The sequence below is a fragment of the Nycticebus coucang genome, chromosome 20, assembly GCF_027406575.1.
Source record: "Nycticebus coucang isolate mNycCou1 chromosome 20, mNycCou1.pri, whole genome shotgun sequence".
NCBI lineage: Eukaryota > Metazoa > Chordata > Mammalia > Primates > Lorisidae > Nycticebus > Nycticebus coucang.
Genome location: NC_069799.1, coordinates 68,397,875 through 68,417,310, shown reverse-complemented (window position 1 = coordinate 68,417,310; position 19,436 = coordinate 68,397,875). Strand labels below are relative to the sequence as shown.

At 54.1% G+C, this 19,436-nt stretch overlaps 1 protein-coding gene across 2 annotated transcripts in view; it reads right to left on the bottom strand.

Moving 5' to 3' along the window:
• ADARB2 (adenosine deaminase RNA specific B2 (inactive)) overlaps window positions 1-19,436 on the bottom strand; it is a 392,152-nt gene that overhangs the window by 62,274 nt on the left and 310,442 nt on the right. The gene's annotated exons all lie outside the window — the stretch shown is intronic.

Here is a 19,436-nt window from a genome sequence, read left to right as displayed (position 1 = left end):
GGTCAGACACACACATGCAGAGATGCACATGAGCACATGTACACACATGTACACACATGAGCACACCATGCACACGAGCACACACATGCACACACCAGCACATGTATGCACATGAGTGCGTGTGCACAATACACACACGAGCATACTTCCTTTCACACAATCTGGTGCCCAGCTGTCCTAAACAGCCCCGTATCTTTGGTGAGGTGGCACATGTGTGCAGCCTGAGGGTGGCTCTGTGGCCGGCTCCTGCCTGCTCCTGGATGTGGGGGGCCCAGGGCTTTTTAGCGGCCACAGGCCCCAGAGCATGCAACCTTGTTGGGGTCCCAGTTCTGCCACTAGGAGCATGGGCCAGTGGCTCAAAGCCCTAATTTATAAGACAGTCCCTGTAACTCCCATCAGACGGAATCTTTGTGAGGACCGTGTGCCTAGTGCAGGGCCCGCACTCAGCAAGTGCGCAGTGATGCCCATGACTGTTGTCCTTCGTCCCACCGTTATCCCCTGTCACTGCGGACGCTGACCACGTCAGTAAGGAGCCACCTCAAACACCCAGTCAGCCACGAGGCAGGCAGCACTCTCACTCTGCTGGTGGCCTGGGTCTCTGCGTTTCCAGGAGGAGATTTGATGTTGCACAGTCATGGCTGTTGATATAGCTGGTACAAGGGACCTCTGATAAATAAACGCAAAATCGATAAATAGACTTTTTTAGAACCTGATTTGCAGGCAGTAAAACAAGCTGTGTGGACAGGTCTGCCTCTAGAAGCAGAAAACCTGGCACAAAACCCACCCGTCACCTTTTTCCTCTTGGCCTGGCTGCAGCAGCTGTGAGTCAGGTGGAGCTCCACGCAGGACAGATGCCAGGCCAGTGAGGTGGGAGAGGGATGGCTATGTACCCAGGGTCTCCCTGGCTGGGTGCCCTACCAGGCTACTGCCGGCTGTCCTGTCCTCTGTCCTGGGGCCTCAGGCCCAGAGAAGGCAGCCTGTGCCCTGGACACTCTCTCCAGGGGCTGCTTATGACAGTAGGGGTTTGTTCTTCTGCAGTGCTGGAGCCCGGAAGTCTGAGTGAAGGCCAGGGAAGGCCTTCACTCAGGGCTGCACTCCCTCTGGGGAAGACCCCTTCCGGCCCCTCCTGTCTCTCAGGGGCTCCTGGTGTGATGGACTTGTGGACGTATCACTCTAATCTCTGCCTCCGTCTCCAGGTGACTTCTCCTCTGTGTCTGTGTCTCCTCTGCTGTCTTGTGAGGACCCTGCCACTGGGTTTAGGGCCCTGCTGGGTGACTCAGGATGACGGCATCTGGAGATTCTTGCCTTGACGACATCAGCACAGACCCTCTTTCCAAGCTCGGTCACAGCCACTGGCCGGCCCCGAGGTTCATTGCTTGTGGTTTCACCTGGTGCTGGGCTCTAATTGGTCCCTATGTGTTCATCTTGACTCCCCAAGACTTCCAAGAGCTTCAGTCACGGAACCATCTAAAGTGACTTGTGGTGCTAGGCACCTGACCCCCACATGTGTTGTTCACAGGGTTACCGTGAATAGCACCTTTGATCCTGTCTTCTTTCTAAGATAAGATTTCAAATGTCCGATACGTGACAAGACCCCCCCCCCCACTTGGGGTCAGGTCCTGATGCCTGTGGGGCTGAGCTGCTGAGGAGTGACAGTCCACACAGACAGAGTCTCACTATGTCACCCTTGCTAGAGTGCCATGGCATCATAGCTCAAAGCAACCTCGAACTCTTGGGCTTAAGCAATTCTCTTGTCTTAGCCTCCCAAGTAGCTGGGGCTTTAGGCGTTTGCCGCAATGCCCGGCTATTTTTGGGTTGTAGTTGTCATTGTTGTTTAGCAGGCCCGGGCCGGGTTCGAACCTGCCAGCCTTGGTGTACGTGGCTGGCACTGTGACCACTGTGTTATGGGCATGGAGCCATTTTTTATTAACAGGTCCTTAACATTTATATTAAGTGCATTTTTCATTTAATATTTTATAAAGGTGAATGAAAAAAAGAAAAAAACACATCCTCCTGGGTGAAGGGCTCAACTACAACTTGAACTTTATCTTAGAAATGAAAACAACGTAACCTAAACATTTGTATCCTCATATTAATCAGAATATTCCTAATGAACACGTGGAGGGATTTCCAGGTAGCTGGCTGGACGTGGCCTCTCAGATATGTAGCTGGTGCGACGTCCTGTGGCTGCTGTGACCAGGCTCCTCTGCTGAGACTCTTAGGTGGGACTCTCACCTCCAGGGACAGGCTGCCCCCGAGTCACTGACCCCTGAGCAGGGGCCTCAGGACAGTGGGCTGAGCTCCTCACAGGTGGTCCTCAAACCCTCTGGAGCATCCAGGTGCTTCTCACAGGCCCCCCTCCCATCACCTGGTTTGTGGGTGTTGTTCATGGCTGGTCAGGCTGTCCAGGGTCCCTGGACACTGGAGCTAGTACCAGCACAAGTCCAGGGGTCCCCAGGGCACCAGCGTGAGTCCAGGGCTTCTGGGGTACCAGTGAGAGTCCAGGGCTTCTGGGGCACTAGTGCGAGTCCAGGAGTTCACAGGGCAGCAGCATTAGTCAGGGGTTCCTGGGGCACTTATGTGAGTCCAGGGGTTCTGGGGCACCAATGTGAATTCAGGGTCCCTCAGCAGAGGCATCCCTTCCCCGAGGGCTCAGATGGACTGGACTCTCCTGAGAGCACTGTTAGTCCCCCTGCCCCAACTGTGAACAACCACTCACTTTATACCCGTGGAGGCTGAGGGTTAGAGCGGCTTGGTGACCTGGCACAGTTGTGAAGCAGCAGCAGAGGCAGGATGGACCTGCTGAGCCTGACCTCTGAATTGTGGCCCATCTCACTGTGCACCGTCTGGGCCCCTCTGTCTGGCCCTGAGTCCCTGACAGCAGACTGGACCCTACACTGCAAATCCTCCAAGATTAAAACTAAGCTCAGCTCTGGGCCTTGAGGGGACGCCCAGAGAGGGACCAGCAGGAGGGCTCAGACAGCACGATGGCTTGAAGGATGGGGGAGGGATTGGAGGGCTGGGGGGACAGGAGAGACGGCCCTGTGCTGTGTAAACCCTCCTCAGAGAGAGGTACTGCTCCCATTGCAGTGGGCGATTCAGTCACGCTGGAAACACCAATAGAAGGGGCCCCTGGCAGCATGGGGGTGGTCATATGTTGTCTCTGGCCACCATGGCCTCAGGGAAGAGCTCACTGTTGGGAGATGCTCACTAAGCAGCCACACCCTCTCCTGGGTAGGGCCATGCTGGTGGCTGAGATTGGGGGGCATGGGCGTCAACCCCAAGGTGACGCTCCTGCCCCTGCCCTGACCTGGTGGGCAGTTGGAGATACCAGGCTTGGCATTTTAACACACAGACTGGCACCAGCTGAGAGGAGGGAGGGAGGGTCTGACTTCTTGGTAGGCGAGGGTGATGGCCAGGGTCCCCTGAGGGTCAGGTGGGGCCAGCCCCCCACTCAATGGGCCATTTGCTTCTGCGCCTAACAGAGAAGCTGGACAGAGTCCAGCCAGCGCCTGCTATCTGTTGCCTGAGTTTTGCCCAGGGGCTCCTATTACCACAGAAAGTTATCAGCATTATTCAAATCAGAAAAATGGGCTTTAATGGAGCATTGCAAGGCTGGAAGCTCACTAGCTTGCAGTGCTGATATTCTGAGTGGCAGAAATAAACAAACATACTCAAATTCCCAACTGTGGCCCTCAGGGTGAAGCTGACATTTAGCCAAAGTGGTTGGGATATTAGAATCGATAGATTATGAAGAAAAAATCCTTTAGTAAATATTTTCCTGTTGGAATCCTGTCTTTGGGTTTATAACGCAGAATATGGAAAAGGTTAGATTTGCATAGGTGTGGGGCAAATAGCCGAGCGCCAACATCCACGTCTCCAGCTCTTCTCTGCTGTGAACTTTGGTGGCTCATGGCGGTGTGCTCGGAGGCTGGCTGCCCCGGGAGGCTGGGCCAGGTGTCCCTGTGGACAGTGGGAGTGGAGCACATCCTTGGCAGCTGTCCTGGACATGCTGCCCCTCCCAGAGCTAGGGCGCAGGGGTGGGGGGCTGCTGAGAAGTCCTGCGGTAGCAAGGCAGGGCCCTCATACCACAGAGGACACCTTGACGGTCTCCGTGCTACAGCTGGGCAGGAACCTCCTTGTCTGGGTAATGAGTCCTATTTGCTGACAATTGTAATGAAGCCTTATCCATTTCAAAGGCTGGTGAAAACTGGTGTCCAGCTAAATAATTTGAGTTATCTGATGTTGAATTATTCTAAACTCCACTGAGCTCTGGTGCTGTGCTATGTAGCTGGGGCTTGGGGACGGACACTTTGGACTCACATGGACCTAGCTTCAGGTCCTGGCTTTGCTCTCAAGTGGGAACCTTGCACCAGTCCCAGGATGTTATGAGGTGGGGTAGGCAGAGGAGGCTCCACATGGTGCCCTGCTCTCGGGGGCTCAGTGTTTGGTGCTCAAACACCACCTGTCCTATTGTTATCATTATTGTCCAACCTCATTTGAGATATAAAGTTCTAGAGAAAGTGCAGAAATACTTCACACTATCTGTGTCACTGGTGAAATCAGTGTTCTCAGTAGCCAGCTGTTTGAAGGCCCCGCTGGATGTACCTGCATGGGGAACACACTTGGGGGCAGGTGTGGCTCCGGTCGCCTCCCTGAGAAACTTATGTCGCAGGCTTCCTAAGGTCTCCCCCAGCTGCCTGAGGTCTCCCCTGGCTGCCTGAAGTCTCCCCCAGCTATCTGAGGACTCCGCTGGCTGCCTGAAGTCTCCCCCAGCTATCTGAGGACTCCCCTGGCTGCCTGAGGTCGCCCCCCCGGCTGCCTGAGGCCTCCCCTGGCTACTTGAGGTCTCCCCCCAGCTGCCTGAGGTCTCCCTTGGCTGCCTGAGGCCTCCCCTGGCTGCTTGAGGTCTCCCCCAGCTGTCTGAGGTCTCCCTTGGCTGCCTGAGGTCTTCCCTGGCTGCCTGAGGTCTCCCCCCACTGCCTGAGGTCTCCCCCCAGCTGCCTGAGGTCTCCCCTGGCTGCCTGAGGTCTTCCCCGGCTGCCTTAGGTCTCCGCAGGCTTCCTAAGGTCTCCCCCCAGCTGCCTGAGGTCTCCCTTGGCTGCCTGAGGTCTCCCCCCAGCTCCCTGACGTCTCCCCAGGCTGCCTGAGATCTCCCCCCATTGCCTGAGGTGTCCCCTGGCTGCCTGAGGTCTTCCCCGGCTGCCTTAGGTCTCCGCAGGCTTCCTAAGGTCTCCCCCAAGCTGCCTGAGGTCTCCCTCGGCTGCCTGAGGTCTCCCCCCAGCTCCCTGAGGTCTCCCCAGGCTGCCTGAGGTCTCCCCCCACTGCCTGAGGTCTCCCCTGGCTGCCTAAGGTCTTTCCCAGATTCCTGAGGTCCCCTCTGGCTGTCTGGCCAGCTCTGTCCAACCTCACTGTACCTCTGTGGCCCTTATCCCTGTGCTAACCGGGATGCTCCCCGTGAAGAACCCCAGTGAAGGGTTGAATAGTGGGAGACTCAATGCTACATATTTGTCTTTTTTTTTTTCTTTTTTGTAGAGACAGAGTCTCACTTTACTGCCCTCGGTAGAGTGCCATGATGCCACAGGACTCACAGCCTCCAGCTCTTGGGCTTAGGTGATTCTCTTGCCTCACCCTCTTGAGCAGCTGGGACTACAGGCACCTGCCACAATGCACGGCTTTTTTTTTGTTGCAGTTTTGCCGGGGCCGACACCCTACTCACTGAGCCACAGGTGCCGCCCTATTTGTCTTTTTTGTTCTATGGTTACTTTACAAATAATAATTCTATATATTTATGGGGTGAAATGTGATGTTTTGATACGTGTGTATGTTGTGGAATGAACAAATCGGGTTAACGTATCTGTCACCTCACAGACATACTGTTTCTTTGTGGTGAGAACACTGAAAATCCTTTCTTTCAGATCTCTGTAAAAAAGTTTAAAACTTTTTTTTTGAGACAGAATGTCACTTTGTCACCTTCAATAGAGCACTGTGGTGTCACAGCTCACAGCAACCTCAAACTCCTGGGCTCGAGTGATCTTCTGTCTCAGCCTCCCGAGTAGCTGGGATTACAGGCACCTGCCACAACACCCTGCTAGTTTTTCTATTTTTAGTGGAGATGGGGTTTCACTGTAGCTCAGGCTGGTATTGAACTCCTGAGCTCAGGAAATCCACCTGCCTCAGCCTCCCAGAGTGCTGGGATTACAGGTGTGAGCCACCATGCCCAGTCTTAAAACATTAAAAAAAAATCTTATCTTTTAGCGAATTGGAAATACACCACATCATTGCTGACCTGGTCAGCCCTGTGCAGAGATCACCCATACTCCGCCTCGGAGCCTGAGACCCAGAGCTCATAAACGCGCCCCCGGCAGGCCTGGTGACCCTGTCCACGCCCTGCTTCCACTGGTCCCACTGTTTTAGTTTCTGCGCCCTGGACATGGACAACGGGTATATTCCAGATCCAGAGTCAACCTTATGAAGAACTTACTTATCAGGGGTTTTATTTAGTTAATTTTACTGAAAACATCAGTCATTTGGGGGCAAGAAAATCAGTTAACTTACTTGATATTTTGTCACCTTTATGTTTGCTGTTGTTTAAATTGAAATGTCTGAGGTAGCCACACCTTCAGAGATTAAGGACGTGGTATCCCGAGTGCCCAGGTCACTGCCTGCCCTCTCTGGACCCTGCTCATTCCTCTCTGATTTCACAGCTTGGTCACATAACAGGACATCTATATGCGTGTGCACACATGTCTACACACATCTGCACATATGTCTGCACCCACATCTACACAGGTCTGCACACACACCTGCACACAGGTCTACACACACCTCTGTATATGTGTGCACACATGCCTACACACATCTGCACACATGTCTGCACCCACATCTACACAGGTATGCGTGTGCATACATGTCTACACACACCTGCACATATGTCTGCACCCACATCTACACAGGTCTGCACACACACCTGCACACAGGTCTACACACACCTCTGTATATGTGTGCACACATGCCTACACACATCTGCACACATGTCTGCACCCACATCTACACAGGTCTGCACACACACCTCCACACAGGTCTGCATACACATCTATATATGTGTGCACACATGTCTACACACATCTGCACACACACCTGCACACAGGTTTGCACACACATCTATATGCGTGTGCACACATGTCTACACACATCTGCACATATGTCTGCACCCACATCTACACAGGTCTGCACACACACCTGCACACAGGTCTACACACACCTCTGTATATGTGTGCACACATGCCTACACACATCTGCACACATGTCTGCACCCACATCTACACAGGTCTGCACACACACCTCCACACAGGTCTGCATACACATCTATATATGTGTGCACACATGTCTACACACATCTGCACACACACCTGCACACAGGTTTGCACACACATCTATATGCGTGTGCACACATGTCTACACACATCTGCACATATGTCTGCACCCACATCTACACAGGTCTGCACACACACCTGCACACAGGTCTACACACACCTCTGTATATGTGTGCACACATGCCTACACACATCTGCACACATGTCTGCACCCACATCTACACAGGTCTGCACACACACCTCCACACAGGTCTGCATACACATCTATATATGTGTGCACACATGTCTACACACATCTGCACACACACCTGCACACAGGTTTGCACACACATCTATATGCGTGTGCACACATGTCTACACACATCTGCACACATATTGGCAGAGTGCACACAGGTCTGCACACACTTGCACAGGCACAGCCCACATGCTCAGATGAGAGACCTGGCACTTCACACTCCGCCCTTTACATGGTTTCGGGGCTAGGGCTGCTGGCACTGTAGATGGGCAAACAACCCCTGAGGACACTGGCCACACAGACGGGGTTGTCCCACAGCAGAGGTGGGAGCCCAGCTCAGGCCAGTGCTGCTGGTCGGACAGACCAGGGTGTTCCTGACCAGTGGGCAGATCTTGTGCTCTGGGCTGAACCCTGAAGGATGGAGTCTCCTTCTCAAGAGCCTGCTGTGGGGAGTGGCCTGTGGCCTTGCTCAGCTGTGTTCTGTCCCCCTGGCCAGCTCTGCGGCCAGAAAGCTCTGTCTTTCTCTCTTCCTGTGGCCTCTCCCTGATTGTGCTGCTGGTGACAATGGTCCCCCCCACCAGCCCTGTGGAGGAGGCCACTGGTCTCTCTGACCAGTGGATGCACCTCAGTCCATAGTTCCCAGGAGTGGGCGGGTGGGGAGTCCACTCCGAGCAAGAGTCCTGCAGAAAGGGCCTGAACACTCGCTGGGCTGGATTAGAACACACAGCAAAGGCTCGGCGCCCGTGGCTCAGTAGCAAGGGTGCCAGCCACACGGAGCTGGCAAGTTCTAATCCAGCGCGGGCCTGCCAAACAATAATGACAACTACAACCCCCAAATAGCCAGGGATTGTGGCGGGTGCCTGTAGTCACACCTACTTGGGAGGTTGAGGCAAGAGAATCACTTAAGCCCAAGAGTTTGAGGTTGCTGTGAGCTGTGATGCCACAGCACTCTACCCAAGGGGATAGCTTGACACTCTGTCTCAAAAAAAAAAAAAAAAAAAAGAACATGGCAAAGGCTAGGGGCTGGGTGGGTCACACTTTAAAATTCCAATTTTATGGACATTAAGGCATTTGAGTCTTGGGCTGTGAGCATGTTTTGACCCTATATAATTAGTTGCAATACAGGAACAGCCCAGGGATTCGCAAAAACAGATCTGGTGCCACTCTGCTGAGGAAGGCTTGGCCAGGTTAGGAGGTGACTTCATTCCCCATGTCTGACAAACAGATTCTGCCCTCTGCCTCTCACTGCTTATTTTGAGGAGTAGCTGGGCCCCTCCTGCAGACTGGGGACCCCTGGAGCTCACAGCTGTGGGTCCCTCTGGGTGGGCAGAGGGCACCCATCCCCACAGCCGCTGTGGGTGCTGGGCTCCATGGGACTGGGCGTCTGCACTCCATGGCACGGTGAGGCAGCTGACAGAGAGGCCACCGACTCAAGGGTGCTGGCTCAGCCAGGGGTCATCGGTGCCATCCTGGGGCCTGAGATGAGAGAACCTGTGCTCACCATCGCTAACAGCTGAGGCTGAAGGTTGCATGTTCAACATCCATCCAGCTACCTGCTCGCCTGGTGGACTTGGGGTGGCTCACTTTCCCAAAACGTCAGATGTCCACAAATCCATTTATACACATTAACACTCCTTAGTGATCAACTTCAGATCGGAATACTTTACAGCATCTTATAAACATAGAAAATAAACTAACAACCACATGGGGACGATAAGGTAGTTCTGTTTTTGTTAAACTGGTGCTTTCTGATCTACTCAGGAAGATATTTTGAGTCTGGCTTTAATTAGAGCCTTTAAATTCTCATTAGCCTGCTAATATGAGTCTGCTAACAGATGAGGTCCTCTGTTTGGGGTTGATTCATGGTTATTTGCGTTCATCTAGATTTATAAAGATGAAAACAAGAAGAATTGTTTCAGAGCATCTAGAGAACAAGATTCCCCATGGAAAAAGTGGTTGTTCCATAAAGAAAGTGAAATTGCAGGGTGACCTTCCCAGCTGTTGTAAACTCAACCAATGCCTCAGTCGTGGTCTGGACGGTGAGGGTAGCCAGCTCTCCCCGCTCCACTGTGCTGCTGAATTCCCAGAGTCAGCGTCCCTCAGCTCCCCAGCACCACACGGAGGCCCTCGGGCCCTTTGTCTCCCAACTTTGCCCCGTTCTTTCTTTACTCTGAAAATAGGCTCTGGAGAAGAGAAATGGAGTCGAAAAACTGGCAGATAATTCCAAACAGCATCTGAAGCACTGATGGGCCCGACGCCTGCACGGCATCCCTGTGGCTTGTGGGGAGCAGGGCCCAGAGGTCCCCCAGCCGTACAGAAGGCACCTGTCTCCTCCCAGACCCAGCTGCCAGTGAGCCAGGATGTGCTCCTTGGCCAGACCGGCCCTGTCTCCCCTTTGGCTGTTTATTTACACCTCTGAAGCCCCTGCTGGCATGAAAGCACCCAGGGTTGGGGTGCTTTAAGCTATGAGCCCCTTGGAGCCATCTTACCCCTGAGGGGTCCTGTGTTCAAACCTGTCACGGTGTCACCCAAATGCCCCATCTACCCCTGTGCCAGGTGGTCAGGCCTTCCTCCCTGTTCAGCTCAACCCCCAGGAGCCTCCAAAAAACAGCGCACCCCAGGACTGTGCTGGCAGTGGGGGCAGAGGCTGGAGGGGCACAGCATAGGCAGGGGACAGAGGGCCTGGCAGCTATTGCCAGAAGCCACAGGGGGGCTGGTTGAAGTCTCCTTTGGGTTCGGAGGGGGCAAGCCTTCCAACTGCCTGACTTGGGAGAGTGAATTTCTGCCCCCCAGTTGTGGGAATTTGTGCAATCCCTGGGAGACACACACACACACACACACACACACGGCCATTCTGAGCCCCTCTGTGTCTGTGTTAGAGTGGAGAGGTGGGTGGGTGGCATTTACTCCTTCTTAGTGGACAAAATGCCCCTTCTCTCTGGGAGACTGACCTCTCTCCCCTCATGTTTGAGATTACAGGAAACAGAATATTTTGTCACTTATTCATTCAACAAACACTCTGAGTGTCCCCTGGGCACTCGGCACCTGCTAATTGATAAAGAAAGCAGACACAGGCCTTTCTTTCTGGGAGGCTGAGATGTGCATGTTACTAAACACAAATTTATATAGATAAAATGAGGTTTCTCACAATTAATTACTTTGTTTCCACAGAACGAGGAAGGCAGCCAGCCATGTCTTTGCCAAGGAGGGTGTTGGTAAAATCTGCTTTAGGTGATCCTGGGGCGCCAGGCTAGTAGCCATCCTCTGGTGGGAAGTGCCCAGTACACCTGCAGCTTATGCTAAAGCAGGTGGGTAACACAGCAGCGTGGCTTGCACAGAGTGGCTTGCCCAGGAGCCCTGGAAGGATGGCAGGGACAGGCTGAGGTCTGGTGTCCACCTGCCCATGAGGATGGGGAGCAAGCGCAGGCCCACAGCTGCAGCCACCTTACCTGCAGGCAGTGCGGTTATTTATGTGATGACGTGGCGCTAAGTATTGAGAAGGAGAAGTGCCCATGACTAGGGGACCACTTAACTGGGGCTAATTAGGTTGGGGGACCAGGAAGGGAACCCAAGCCAGGATATGTGTGAGCACCAGCCTAGAAGACCTATGGGCTGGCCACTTACAACGGGGACAGCCTGGGCCCCAGGGAGACACTGCCATGGCCTAGCCTGGCCCTCGCTGCACATCCCCACAACGGGGACAGCCTGGGCCCTGGGGAGACACTGCATGGCCATAGCCTGGCCCTCACTGCACACCCCTCCTACCTCTACTCAAATTCAGGGGTCCTGGGGGTGTCAGGAAACTCCAGCCGAGCTCTGAGCCCCACGCTGACTTGCCGCGTGCTCTAGGCACTGTGAGCACTCTGCGCTGCATGCCCTGTGCTCTTCTGCCCAACTGCAGGTGCCAGGAGGCTGTGTCCCCCAGACCCCAAGGAAGCTGTGTGAGACGGGCAGGGTGGGGACCACTGGTGCAAAAGGGACCCTGTCTTCTGGCCTTCTCGGTGCTGCTCTGTGGGAAGCTGCCCTTTCTCTGCCTCATTGCCAAGCGAAGGAAGGCGGGATGGCCACGGGGAGCCTGGGCAGGGCGGGGCAGCTCAGCCTCCCCTGCAGCCCCTCCCTCCCACTGGGTCTGTGGTAGGCCACCCCTGGGGCCCTTTTACTGGTCTTCCCTGTTCCCAGGGTGATAAGGGTCCTGCCTGATTTTTGTGCTCTGTACCTTCAGGAAGTGAAGATGTTTCCCTTCTTGGTGCTCTTGGGATTTGCTTTTCTGAGGACTGTACAGTGGCCTCTGGAGCCTTTGCAGTTCACTGACTTACTTGTAGGCCTTGCCAGCGGGCTGGCACATGGCATTTCACCTGTAGCAAGCTCGACATCCCCTGCTGATGGGCACCTACGGGGCGGGTCTGACCCCTCCCAGTTCCTGCCTGTGAGCCACCCTGCATGTCCCACGTCAGGTCACTTTCTGACCTCCTGGGCTGGCCTCTCCTGACACCCCCTGTGTCGGGAGTTCCTGTGCTCAGTTAGACCCCACCCCGCTAGTCCCCTCAACATGTGTTCCTGTAATAGCTGGAAGTAACTTTCGTATGTTACTCATCCAATAAGCATTTACTGAATGCTTATTCAAAATATAATTTTAGGTGGCTGCCTGAGGGTGGAAATTTTATCTTCATTTTGAAATTCCCTGTGCCTTGATAGTGGTCAGTGTGCTAAAATGCCTTTGGATTTGAAACCAGCACACTGTGATGAGAGGATGTGGTTCTGTGTTCTCGTGGCCATGGAGGTCAATTCCCCCTTTCCTGAGGCTTGTTCTTCCCAGCTGTAAATGTTATAATGACACCTGCACTCCATCCTGATGTGGTCGCTCTGCAAAGGGAGAGGGAATGCAGGTCACAGGGTCTGCAGAGACTGGGGGACACTGCGGCTCTTGTCAGGGCAGCACTGTGCTGGTGGGTCAGTAGCCTCAGAGCTGGACTCCTCCTGGGCTGTTTTGTCCATTCCACTGCCAGGCAGCGTGTCAGCTCACAGTCAGAACCCAACGGTTCTGGGAGAGATGACCCAGATTCCAGGGAACGTCTAGGAAACCTCCCCCACCCCCCCAGTGAGATGCTAAGCGGTTGTGGAATGTCCCTTTGGCCACTGTGCTAGTTATAGACCCTCCACACAGTGATGGAACAGGTCAACCAACTCATGGGCAAGAGCGCTCCAATTTTAAAGATAGACAGATAAAATGGCCAAGACATTTATTTAATTACATTAAAAATCTAATATATAGGGCGGTGCCTGTGGCTCAAAGGAGTGGGCCGGAGTGGCGCCGGCCCCATGTGCTGGAGGTGGAGGGTTCAAGCCCAGCCCTGGCCAAAAACTGCAAAAAAAAAAAAAATCTAATACAGAAGTGACTGAACTTTTGAATGTTTACAGAAATGAGAGAAATTAAGTGGCCAAGCAAACTTATCAACTCTGCCTACTGCCAACAGAGGGTGATAGAGGTCTTTTGTATGGGGCACATCAGCCTTGAACAGATGAATTTTAGAACCTAAACTGGTGATAAATGTAAGGGCTCACATATATTATTAAAAACAAAACCCTTAAGAATATAGAATGCCGATGTCCAAATAAAGCCATGGAGAAAAATCAACCTCACACAGGCAAATCGTCTTTTCTTTTGCTCTCCTCTCCTCCCTCCCTCCCTCCCCTCTCTCTCCCGCTCTGTCTTTCCCTACCCCCACCCTCTTCCTCCTTCCCTCCCTCCTCAGGGTTCATTAGTTTGGCTGATTAAACACCAGGGTGACTAATTAGAATTTACAGTGAGGATGAGGCATCCCTAAGAAATCATCATGGAATTTCTTGTGGTTTATTTCCTGTCATTGAATTTTGTGCTGACAGCCCTGGTATCATCCTGTCAGGTGGTTAATTTTTTTTAAAAATAGGCTATATATTTTAGAGCAGTTTTGGGTTCTCAGCAAAATCGGGTGAAAGCTATAGGCACTTTCCATGTATCTCCTGTCCCCACCTGCATGGCCTGCGCACCCCCAACATCCTCACCAGAGGGTGCGTCTGTCACGGCCGGACATGCTGTGACCCACACTGACCTGAGGCTGAGTCTCAAGCTTCCTGTGTCTTTGGATGCATGTGATGACCTGTGTTGGCAGCACAGAATCCCACAGGACAGCTTCAGGCCCTGAAGCCGGAGTGCTGTACCTGTCCCCTCCCTCCCACGCCCACAAACCACAGGTCTTGTCACTGCCTCTGGTCATTTTCAGACTGTGGTGTAGTTAGAACCACATGAATGTGGCCTTTCCAGGGTTGCCTCTCACTTATCCAGATGTGTTTGTGCTCCCTCCCTATCTTCCCAGCACAGAGTCCTGTCCCATTGTGGGGCTGCCATGGCTCCCTACCCACCCTGCTGAAGGGCATCTCGCCACACCTGCATGGACACCTCTGTGCAGCTCCTCCATGGCCGTGAGATCTCAGCTTCTCCGTGGCTGTGAGATCTCAGCACTTCCGTGACCGTGAGATCTCAGCTCCTCCGTGGCCGTGAGATCTCAGCTCCTCCGTGACCGTGAGATCTCAGCTCCTCTGTGACCGTGAGATCTCAGCTCCTCTGTGCAGGTACCAAGGATCACGATTGCAGGCATTGTCTTCAGTTTTGTGAGAAACCATCAAACCATCCTCTTTATACCGTCTGGCCCCCCAGGACGGTGAGTAAGGGTCCTGTTGCTACATGTCTCACCAGCCTCAGGAGTGGCCAGCGCTCTGGATTTGGGTATCTTCATGTTGTTTTAATTTGCATTTCCAGGTAACTAATTTTCAATCACGTCATTTATTTCTGTGGAAGGTCAGCAGGTTGGGGAGCTCTCTGACATGGATCTCCCTCCCTGTTTCTCTCTTTTAAAGGACCAGACAGAGTGTGCAATGCTTGTTTTCTATAGCATTTTATTTTCTCAGTTGCAAAAGAGTCACTGAAGTGGTTTTACAAACAGATGTGGTTTCTTATAAGTTGGTTTTGGCAAGGATCAAATTCCATCAGGTCCATGACTATGATTTCCTATGAAAAACAAATCCCCATAGGCAATAATTTGTTTACAAAATGAGTTTCTTTAACTAATATATATTTAGACTAAACTAACTCCCCCTCCCTGAGGCAACCTTTATAGATATTTCAGTGTATTGAATTGTAGGAATTTGCACTTGAGGGAAGGGTGATTTGGGACGTTTCTTAGGGGCCTCCACCTCTGAGGGTGATTGACAAGTGTTGACGGACACTGTGGTGGAACTGAGGGCTGACCCTGCTTGGGGACAAACAAGCTTTGCTGCCAGACGTGAGGCTGCTTCTGAGCTGACTGCACTATTCAATGAGATTCTTGCCCAGAACTTGTTGACCATCTGCTCTCTGCGGATTGTGGCCTCCGTCATCCTGGAAGACACCTTTGTGGCTGGTGCTTGCTGGGATGCACGGGGCACATCTTGCACACTCCTAGGTGGGGATTCTGCAAGACCCGTGGGCGGGTCTGGTGGGGCCCAGGGGCAGAGTTTGCTACCATCTGTAGTGATGTCTGGTTGTTGTTTCTGCCTTAGATTTAAAATATGAAGCTTTGTGAAGTGAACCAGGCCCAGCAACTGTCATTCCCACAGCAAGGACCTCAGGGACACCACATGCCGACATCGTCCCCACTGTGCGTCTCCACAGCTCATAGTCAGGTGGGTAGAGCTGCTGGGCCACGTCTTCAGCCCCAGACCACCAGCATCCTAGAGAATTATGGGTATGGTCACCTTAGGTGCCTGCCCGCCCCTGCAAAGCACAACCTCCCATGTTTCTGTTTGTGGCTCTTGAGGCTTCTGCTCTGATCACCACTTGCCTCGGGTTCCTCAGACGTGTGGCTCTCATGGCCTCCTGCTCTGATCATCACTCACATCGGGTTCCTGCAGACGTGTGGCTCTCGTGGCTTCCACCCTGATGGCCACTCACCTTGGCTTCCTCAGACGTGTGGATGCTGCCTGCAGGTCTGACTTGGAGGCACAGTTCTGCCTGGAATCTCCAGCTGAGCCTTCAGTGCTTGGGGCTCTCATTTTAGGCTCCCTGACTTGCTGTGGGCCCTAGGGGGGATGCTGCTCTCACGCTGATCCTCTTGTGCTCAGGCTGGTCTCACAGAGCTCACGCTGACCCTCCTGTGCTCAGGCTGGTTTCACAGAGCTGCGTGATTTCCTGCACCTGCTTTCTCTTCTTCATTCATTCAGCAAGTGTTTAAAGGGGACTGTTTTACTGGGCACAGGTGAAACTGAGGTGCGGCAGGCAGCTAGGCTGGGAGGGACCAGGCTGCGTCCGCATTTGATGTGGGGTGATCTTTGCTTCCCTCAACACGGGCCATGAGACTGTCCTGGGCACTAATAGTTACCGTTCTGGGCTAGTGGCCACCAGTGGGGGCGTTGTCTGCATTCGAGGTTAAACACTCCTGATGAACGGTGGAGATACTAGAATCAAGCTTATTATCTGTGTAAATACGGATGACTCTAATACAGTCCCCTGAATGAAAGTAAGAAGGAGGGAGAAGAGAGAAGACTCAGCCTGGAATCACTCTCCAACCCCCAGAGCCGCACAAATGAGAGGCCGCCCCAAAGTGTCTCCCTGACCATGCAGCAGACATGTCCGGAGCACCCACTCTGTGCTGCCCCACTCCAGGCTCAGGGGAAACATGATGAACAGAGGGGAAACGCTCCGTGCAGGACCAGGCCCTTCTGCACTTGGGGGCCACCTGTGGTGAGGATTAGGTCTGGTGGGGGGCTCTGGGAGGCTGCCCTGTGCCTGGGGGTGCTGACCAGGCCCTACCTATGACTCTCGCTTCTCTGGAGAAAGAGGCAGGGGAAGAGGAGACGGGACTATGTGAAAGGGAGTCATTTTCAGTAACTTGGATTGAAAAAATGAGGCTAAAGGCTGCACTTATTTAGGATCAAGTTGAGCCATGTGACATCAGCAGTGTTTTGACCTGCAAGATGACAATTTCATGCATTTCCACTGACTGGCTAACGTGGGTTTCAGATGCTGAAACGGTGTTTCCAGCAGTTGGTCCACGCTCCACCCACCGCAGGAGACCTCCACCTTAGCAGACCAGAGGAGGCCGGGGCAAGTGCGGAGCAAACCACAGGCACAGCCGGGTTAGCAGCAGCCTGGGGCTCCTCAGGACACCAGCATTTGTTCCCAGCCTGGCTTTTGTGCCCTTGATCTTGAGGAACAACCATCTGCATCTCATTTCCATGGCCCCTAAATCAGGGGCCAGTGCAGACCCTACGGGGGTGGGGAGCAGAACCCTGGTGCCTGCCTTGGGCACCGGCCTGGGAGCCAGTAGGGCACTCGCGCTTCTCCCGCTCTGGTGCCAGTTGCTGGGCTTCAGGTGGGTGTTGTCAGGACCTGGGGACCCTTTGCATGTTGTCTGTCTCATCACGGGTGTGCCATGGAGATGGTGAACCCTCCCAGAAGTGGGCCAAAAAACCCTTCACGAGTTTTGGGAAATGAAAAGGAAGCCCAACATTTTTGTTTTTTAACATGGATTTCTAGGGTTCTGAGTCTGCCTATGGCTTCCACACTCTGACTGCAAGCAGTGAAGATGTAGGAGGCATCAGAGACCAGCCCACGGCAAGAAACCCTGCCCACTGCAGGAGACCCCGCCCACCACAGGAGGCCCCGCCCACTACAGGAGACACCCCACCCCGCCCACTGCAGGAGACCCCTCCCACTGCAGGAGACCTGGCCCACCACAGGAGACACCCCCACCCTGCCCACTACAGGAGGCCCCGCCCACTACAGGAGACACCCCACCTTGACCACTGCAGGAGACCCCGCCCACTACAGGAGACACCCCCACCCTGCCCACTGTAGGAGACCCTGCCCACTGCAGGAGACCACGCCCTCTACAGGAGACACCCCCACCCTGCCCACTGTAGGAGACCCCGCCCACTACAGGAGACACCCCCACCCTGCCCACTGTAGGAGACCCTGCCCACTGCAGGAGACCACGCCCTCTACAGGAGACACCCCCACCCTGCCCACTGTAGGAGACCCCGCCCACTGCAGGAGACCCCACCCACTACAGGAGGCTCCACCCATTACAGGAGACCCCGCCCACCACAGGAGACCTCCTCCCCAGAGACCCCGCACACTTCAGGATACCCCACCCACTGTAGGAGGCCCCACCTACCACAGGAGACCCCGCTCACCACAGGAGACCTCCCCTCAGAGACCCCACCCACTGTAGGAGGCCCCACCCACCACAGGAGACCTCCACATTCGCAGAGACCCCAGCCACCACCAGGAGGCCCCAAGACACAGATCTGCCCCGGAGGGGAGCTGACACTCTACTGCCCGCCCTGCACCCCAGGGCCAGCAAAGACTCTGTCCTCGCTCCTGTCGCCACCGCTGGGACCCTGTCACTGCCACCTGGACGCCTGCTTCTCGCCAGGGCCCTCAGGCCACCGTCTCCACCCTTAGTCAAGAGAGGCGAAGTCAAATTAAGCTCTTTCCGGAACCAGTGGGCTGGATCTTAAGCCATCCTGAGAATTTAAGTGTAATTTAAGAGACTGGAAGAAATTATTGAGCCGGCGTCCTAATCCCCGAGAGTTCCTGTCCTCACTCCAGCGAGCAGCTGAATCCCCCTCGGCCGCTGCGACCTCTGGGTGGAATTCCTAATTACCAGAATCTAATTTCTTCTCACGGGCATTACCTGAGCAGTGTCTGTCGCGCAAACTGATGTGAAAATAAAATATTAAATCAATACTTGAACTTCCAGGTGAAACTGAACAGAGATGCAACTTCCCAGCGTGCCTGGCACCTGGGCGGGCAGCATGGACCTGACTTCTGCCCTGTGCTTCCTCCAGGGCCTTCTGGCCACAAGTTGGAGAGGGGACAGAGGCCGCTGCTGCTGGACAGGTGGCTGCCCTTTCTGGAAGCAAAGGAGCAACAGTAACCCCCCTTCCTTACTGCACCCCCAAGGTGGTCAGTTCTGCCGTGACCCAAAGTCGGTTTCTCTGACTACTTTATATTTCTGCTTCAATGCTGAACAGATTTCCAAGTCGGCTGGAAGTCCCTTGTCTGGGAGTGGGGGGTGGCTCTCCTGACCACCCATATCTGCTGTGAACATGGAGGGAGCCACGTCCATTCTTTACTTCTCATTCCCTGCGGGGCACCATGGCAGCCTCCACTGCACCCTCCAATTTAGCTGTCACAGGAAGCCTTTAGGGTGGGCACCACTGATTTTCCCATTTGCAGAGCTGGAGGGGTGAGTACCTCGCCCAGACCATGTGGCTGGTGACATCTCTCAGTCAGGGGCAGAGCTCAGCAGAGCTGCCATCTCCCCCTTTCCAGGGTCGGTGACGGGCACCTGCTGCTGCGGTGTACCTGTCCACTCTGTCCTGCCCAGAAACTGCAGGGCGAGACCAGCACATCCTGCCTCGGCTGGCTCCCTGCCCAGGACACCGGGCTGTGTGTGGTGTGTCTCCAGGTGCCTCGTCACAGACTGTGAGGAAGGGAAGGAAGGCAGGAGAGCTGCAGGACAGTGGAGTGCCAGGACATGGCCTCAGTTGTTCTCACTGTTTCATTCGGAATTCTTCAACCTCTGTGTCCAGTCATAAAGCCGGGTCATTCATCCATTTCTTCAACAAGCCTTTACTGAGGGCCTGGTGGGCACCAGGGAGTGGGTGTTCCTAGGTAGGTGGGAGCCCTCCCTATGGGGCCTGCAGGGGCAGCTCTGGGACAGGGCTGAGGGGATGGCCTGGAAGGCTTCCACGCCAGCTCAGACCTGGGCTGAGCTTCTGAAGCAGTCCACTCCCAGCTGCCT